The 7,292-nt window shown below is 36.8% G+C and overlaps 1 long non-coding RNA gene across 1 annotated transcript; it reads right to left on the bottom strand.

Annotated features, from left to right (window-relative positions):
* Nucleotides 1–2,129: 2,129 nt before the first annotated feature.
* LOC146886219 (uncharacterized) lies at nt 2,130–3,865 on the bottom strand. Its single transcript, XR_014995075.1, has 3 exons — nt 3,652–3,865; nt 3,387–3,545; nt 2,130–2,371 (listed from the first exon to the last, which is right to left on the bottom strand). It is a non-coding gene; the product is annotated as an uncharacterized LOC146886219 (long non-coding RNA).
* Nucleotides 3,866–7,292: the final 3,427 nt, after the last annotated feature.

Below are 7,292 nucleotides of genomic sequence, written 5' to 3'. Positions count from 1 at the left end.
AAGGTGTAGAAATCTACGGAGTTTATAAAACTTTTCAAAAAACAATTAAAATCCCCACTAATCTTAACACTTAGACAACTTAACACAACCATTTTAAATATTTTTGTTTTGTGGAAGGTTTTTATAACCTCCATAAATTAAGTCCTACTAAATAGTAATTTTTTTTAGTGTATGTTAACAAGATCTTTTGGTGTGGCAAAAGTTAAACATAGCTACACATTTATTTTGTCTAATCATAAGATAATGTTAAATGTACATTTTTTTAAGTTATTCTACAATTTTACTTAAAATAATTAATAAAGTAAGCTAATAGGTTACTCATTATTTAAACATACTTATGGTACATATCATGAGGAGGTCATTTATAAGAACCATGATCATGTTATCCTAACAGGACTCTAGTGTGAAACAAGTGGAACATGGGTATTCACTTATTTAATGTTCAATCATTAGATTATTGATAAATGTTTTCCCTCATTTAGATTGAATAATTGTTTTTCAATTGTTGGAGGATTTTTAATGATGTTAATCATCTTTAGAGCATGTGAGCACAAAGTATTGGTGTAGTGAGCAATCACATACCAAAGATTGTTACTGTGTGCAAAAACTAATACTCATATCAACACTTAATATATCAAGGGTCAGCAATTAATAGTTTCAGAGTTATGATGTATGTCATGTGGGAGTTGACCAATTATCCCATACCAGATTTCATTATGTAGAATATAGCTTCCATAAACCTCAGTGAGGTGTTTTAATTCCCTGAAATCGGTTTACATGTTGAGTGTTTTACCATAGACCACAAATTGTTACTGTGTGCAAAAAGAACTGCTAAGGTCAACACTTAATATAATAGTGGTTAGCAAACAATAGTTCCAAAGTTATGATGTTTATAATGTGGGAGTAGTGGACCAATTATCTCACACCAAATTTCATCATGTTTAATATAACTTCTATACACCTTAGTGAAGTGTTTTAATTCACTGAAAATGGTTTATATGTTGAGTGGCTTACTACAGCCCACATATTGTTATTGTGTGCAAAAAGTAATGCGCAGGTCAACACTTAATATATCAAGGGTCAACAATTAATTGTTCCAAAGTTATGATGTTTGGCATGTGAGATTTATGGGCCAATTATCCCACACCAGATTTCATTATGTTTTGAATATAGCTTCTATAAATCTTAGTGAGGTGTTTTAATTCCCTGAAACTGGTTTACATGTTTAATGTCTTACCACAGACCACATATTGTTATTGTGTGCAAAAAGTAATACGCAGGTCAACACTTAATACATCAAGGGTCAGCAATTAATTGTTCCAAAGTTATGATGTTTGGCATATGGAATTTATGGGCCAATTATCCCACACCAGATTTCATTATGTTTTGAATATAGCTTCCATAAACCTTAGTGAGGTGTTTTAATTCCCTGAAACTGATTTACATGTTGAATGTCTTACCACATACCACATATTCTTATTGTGTGCAAAAAGTAATGCGCAGGTCAACACTTAATATATCAATGGTCAGCAATTAATTGTTCCAAAGTTATGATGTTTGACATGTGGGATTTATGGGCCAATTATCTCACACCAGTTTTCATTATGTTTTGAATATAGCTTCCATAAACCTTAGTGAGGTGTTTTAATTCCCTCAAACCGATTTACATGTTGAGTGTCTTACCACATATCACATATTATTATTGTGTGCAAAAAGTAATGGACAAGTCAACACTTAATATATCAATGGTCAGCAATTAATTGTTCCAAAGTTATGATGTTTGGCATGTGGGATTTATGGGCCAATTATCTCACACCAAATTTCATTATGTTCTGAATATAGCTTCAATAAACCTTAGTGAGGTGTTTTAATCTCCTGAAACCGGTTTACATGTTGAGTGTCTTACCACAGACCACAAAATGTTACCGTGTGCAAAAATAATTGTTAAGGTCAACACTTAATATATCAATGGTTAGCAGCTAATAGTTCTAGAGTTATAATGTCTATAATGTAGGAGTTGTGGACCAATTATCCCACACCAAATTTCATCATGTTCAATATAACTTCCATGTACCTTTGTGAAATGTTTTAATTCACTTAAACATGTTTAAATATTGAGTGGCTTACGACAGACCCTGGATTGTTATTGTGTACAAAAAATACTGCGTAGGTCAACACCTAATATATCAATAGTCATCAGTTAATAGTTATAGAATTATGATATTCTTAATCTTTGTGAAAAAAAATGTAAGTGATCAAGGGTTGAGTATGTGCTTCCTCCTGAATGCACATTACTACAACTGCTAGTTTCCTCTACAAGAAATTCCATGATTCCTTTGTATCCATTCCTGTTAAGTTTGTTCACAATAACCTGCATCAAAGTAACACAACAACAACCTGCATCAAAGCTACTTCTAATATTACTACTTTATTACTAGGATTAAAAATTGATACCTAAGTTACCTAAATAGCAAACTCACATTCTAAACAACTTCTAAATGCTAAAAGAATGCTAAAAGCTAATCTATCTACAACCAAAAAATAAGAAATGCAAAATTTCACTATTAAGACCTATAAATGCATCTTAGAGTAGGCTAAAGCTAGAACTTCACTAAATTAGAGAAGGAAAACGTAAAACATCTATTTAAACAAGTTTAGAATGCATATCTTAGCTTTTATTGCAGCAAAACAACAATTATTGCAACAACAAAACAAGTGTAGAAACCTTGGGAAAAACAAGCGAAAGGCCAAGACTTTATCGAGAAAATGGAATGCTTGGAAGAACACCCCACCTCATTTGATTTTGAATCTCGCATTCCAAAAAGTGAACAGTGAGGAAAGGGAATCAAGAGCTCTAAACAATATGGTTAAAGATAAAATTCAAAGCCTACATATGTTGCCAATTCCCAATTTAGTTCCTTTACATAAAAACTTGCAAAATCGTTCTCTGCAAACATTATCAGTGTATTTGAAATTTCTTCCTACCTATAAGGAACTAAATTAAGAATCAATACATAAAGAAAATTAACTTTGACAAAGGACCAAATCGATAACCTTTACACCATTATATCTAATTTAGTAAGATTTTTTAAAAGGATCAAAGAGAAAAATCTTAACAGAAATAGGGACTGAATTATATTTTTAACATAAAAAGATTATTTAAAACATTAGAATAACCAAGTAAAGGGATTATCAAGTCCTTGAAATTGCATCCATTAACACCAAGAAAAAGGAAGACAAGGGATTAGCAGTACCATGGTTACCCAATGGTCATGAAATTTAGAAATAAGAAATTTAAAAAGAACATATTTAGTGAGCATGGATTAAAGTACATGAACCCTGAAATGATTAGATACAAGAAATAAAACGAGGGTTTAAGAGAATACATTTCGTATGAACTTGCTGAGGTTGCGGGGATTGTTGGCGAAAGTAAGAATGGTTAGCATAGTCACATAATCACCCAACTTGCCAATTTCTACAATTCCTTTGGAAGTGCCCAGAGACCACGTCGTACCTTTACCATCACCAACAAATATGAACACCAACTACAACAAATTCAAGTACTATGTTGGTGTTTTCCTTGAAATATAGAAACTTCTTATAAAAAGGAATATGATATTAAAAAACGAAATAGAGAGGGAGAAGCAGGACCTTGCCCTAGTAGCGACAGAGGAAATGGTCTTCATCGACGCAGCGACGAGAAGACGCGAGATTTGATGTTGGTCCAGTATGACAGTTTGACGATTTGTGTTTCTGTGTGTATGGAGATAGAAGATGACTGTGAGCGGAAAGGGAGAGCGATTTACTCCGAGCAAAAGAGACGAAGCAAACCCAAAACTCATTTTCTTTCGAACGAAACCCTAGTCCCTTCTTTTTCTCCCTGTCTCGGTTCCAATTGTGTGGACATAAACAGAAGATGACAGTGAGAGGGAGGAACCATAAAATCAACCTAAACCCTTCTTTTTCTCCCAATTTAAGTTCTAACGCGTATTCAATGCCACGTCAACCATTAAAATAATAAATCAAAATTCTTTTTAAAATTCCACCTGCCAAGGACACGTAAGGGAGTAAAAGAAGTAGTAACTTTTAGGGAGTCAGTTTATCATTTTCCTTTTTTTTATGGGACCACTTATAAACTTACTTTTATTTTTGTGTGAGGTTTTGGTTGCATACGTAAATGCATGGTTCTATTTTGGTGTACAACTTTTAATTTCATTAACATTTCATACCACATGCTTATTTCTCTCTCATCATATGTGCTTGGAATAAAATCAGGGGACCCAGATATGCATGCCTTTTATTTCTATTCTTGATGTTTGTAGACTTCACGTAAAAGCTAAGTGCATATATTAGCGTTCTATTTATTGCAATTTTGATTTTCCAACCATGACCACATTGACTTAATAATGTTTTTTAATTTCTTAGATATGTGGGACCCACTTGTGGTTTTTATAAATTCATATTGTATGGTCAAAATTATGTATGACAACTTTTTATTGGGTTTTATTAATTGTCTTATATTTTAGTGTGTTGGTGACCATTGATGAGACGAGTCTGTTGTTGGCTTTATTTTTTGGCTTATATAATGTGATGGTTATTTTGTTAAATGCGAGTTATATAGTCATAATTGCAATATCAATATTAATTCTTTTGCTTGGTTATATGTAAAGTTGCTTGTTAGAGAATTAAAATGGTGGCTTAGTGCTTTAGTTGTTTGTTGCTTCTTTTGGTTTGGAAACCACTTGTAGAGTTCATTGTAACACCCCATTTAATTAAGTACGTGAAATTAAAGGAATGTCACGATAAAGATAACATAAAACGCGGTCTGGGATCAACCCCATACAACCCATGGCACACCACGATGCCCAAAAGAAACTAGAGAAAGTTAACCAGAGTGCATAAAACTAATGACGAACAGATATATAGGTCGCAACCCTAAATGAACTCATGCAGGAATAACAACTAGTCCACGCGGACTATGCAGCAGAATCTCCACTTCCTTGCTGACTTCTAGAACCTCGCCCATCTGCTCCCATCAATCAAATTGATGATCATCGCAACAGAAAAAGCCACACCACAGAACATACAACAAACCACAGAAAGGGTAAGCTAGAGCAAATAACATATTCGTCATACAGTCAATTATATTTTCACCATCCCATACTCATACAACAACCAAGCATGTAATGACTCTCCATTCAATACACTACGACTCGACTCGACTCATCCGGATACGTATAACTTGGTCGGATTCAGCGGATGCTTGCACTTGTGGTGGATACCTCTGCTCAACCCCGAGCTGCTCGATCCTGAGCTATGTAATACAAGTGTTACGATGAATCAAATTTCCCTCACCACAAGGTTAGCCCTTAATGGATTTCAGGCCTCTTGCTACTCTCACCACAAGAGTCAGTCCGCTCTAGGTGAGATTAACTGGCTCCTCAGAGTGTCAGGATGCAACCTTACCTTGAATCCTTACCTAGTTATACAGATGGGGCACCACCATGGACACCTACTAATAGGGTCCATGGAATTACATCCCGACCACTGAAGCGCGCCCCTGAAAGTCTCACCTAGAGACCCCAAGGAATTATGCACTGACACAAATCAACCACATTCACATAGTCAACATAATAATTACCACGCGTAGATATACATCACTCATACCAACCTTTTAAGCCAACGCCTTTCATGACCTAGGCCCAACTCATTTCAACACATCATAGTTTATCCATGTACCAAGAACCTCCAATCATATCGTTATCATGCCTCTTTCATACCAAACATTTCATTTCAATCTCATGCAAAACTCATGTCAATTCATTATACATAATTCAAGACTTGCATTACTATATCGTACTCATTCATATCAAACCTTTAGCACAATACCCAAAACCAAGCAAGTATTATCCATACAAAACCAAGAAAACCATCCTACCTCGCACTGTCTCGCCCAGCACCTCGCTCAGGCTAGAAGGCCTCGCTCAGGCGAGATGGTCTCGCCCAGACGAGCTCCCCCTTCGCCTAGGCGAGGGCTCGAGAAGGGAGCATAAGCACTTGCGCGATCTCGCTTAGGCGAGACCCCTCTCGCCTGGGCGAGATGCTCGCTCGCTCAAAAATCAGAGTGGGTCGCTTGGGCGACCATTCGTGGGGAAAAGGCTTAGGCGAGCCTCTGTTATTCTCGCCTAGGCGAGACTAGCTCGCTTGGGCGAATTTAGCAGAGCCCACCACTGTTTTCACCTGCCACAGATGCGAATACATACCACAAGCAATAATCCCACCGTATCATACATCCATATCAACAGGCAACCACAAAGAAATCACCAACCACATAAAACAGCAAACTCAAACCAAACAAACCGGAGGGTTCTAGCTTCCCTTACTTGGAAATGGGTTTGCACGGGACTTCTGCACTGAAACAAGGGGCATAGTGGCTCTAGAACCCGACTCGCAAACTGGAACAGCGAGTCAAATGAATCAATACAAAGTTTCCCACTGTGACTACAAAACTATACTAGATAGAGGCGATAAGGTGAAAGAGTACTTACGTGAGCAAAACTATGGCTAAGATGAATCGTGAATCGGAAGAACGTTGGAACCCTAGCAGAAGTAAAAGGCGGTTGCGGCTCAAGGCAAGGACAACAACTTTTCTGAAATGGTAAGGAATGTTAGGTTTAGGGCAGACTTAAAGACTTTATATGTTGGGCCGGCCTTAGGCCCACTTACAAGGGCAATCATGCTTGAATGTATTATTTGATAAGTTGACGAGTTTATGTTATATTTTCAAGCATGATGTGGTAGTATGTATTTGTTATGGAACTATTGTTATGCATGATGTGCTAGTGTGTTGTTGGCAATCGGTAATTCTTATGTTTTGTATGTTGGAGCTGTTTGCCTTGCTTGAATAGCTCTTGGTGGAATTAAATGTTGTGAGGTTTTTCGTACCTAGGAGCCCAGTGGAGACTCTTTCGCCTGTGTGAAGCAGTGGAAAGGGGTCCTCTTCGCTTGTGTGAAACAGTGGTAGAGGATTGGTTTGAGTGTTGTACCCTCTCGCCTGTGTGAAGCAGTGGGGAAGGGAAAGATGTTTTTACCTTATTTCGGCTCGTTGCGAGTATAGTGCCTGATGTGCGATGCATCGACGTTTTTACTCATAATTCCTTGAGGGATAAGGGAGACAGTTTGGTTGCATTAAGCAGGACACATCAAACCATCTGTTCTAGGAAACTAGATGTTGTTGTGGGGTGAGAGGCTGCGGAAAACCAAAGCTTGTTTATGATTACTATATGTGAAGA

This window comes from Vigna unguiculata, chromosome 5 (assembly GCF_037176805.1).
Source record: "Vigna unguiculata cultivar grain cowpea cultivar isolate G323 ecotype 2 chromosome 5, ASM3717680v1, whole genome shotgun sequence".
Lineage (NCBI taxonomy): Eukaryota > Viridiplantae > Streptophyta > Magnoliopsida > Fabales > Fabaceae > Vigna > Vigna unguiculata.
The sequence above is the reverse complement of the archived record's forward strand: the minus strand, read 5'-3'. Positions and strand labels throughout refer to the sequence as shown.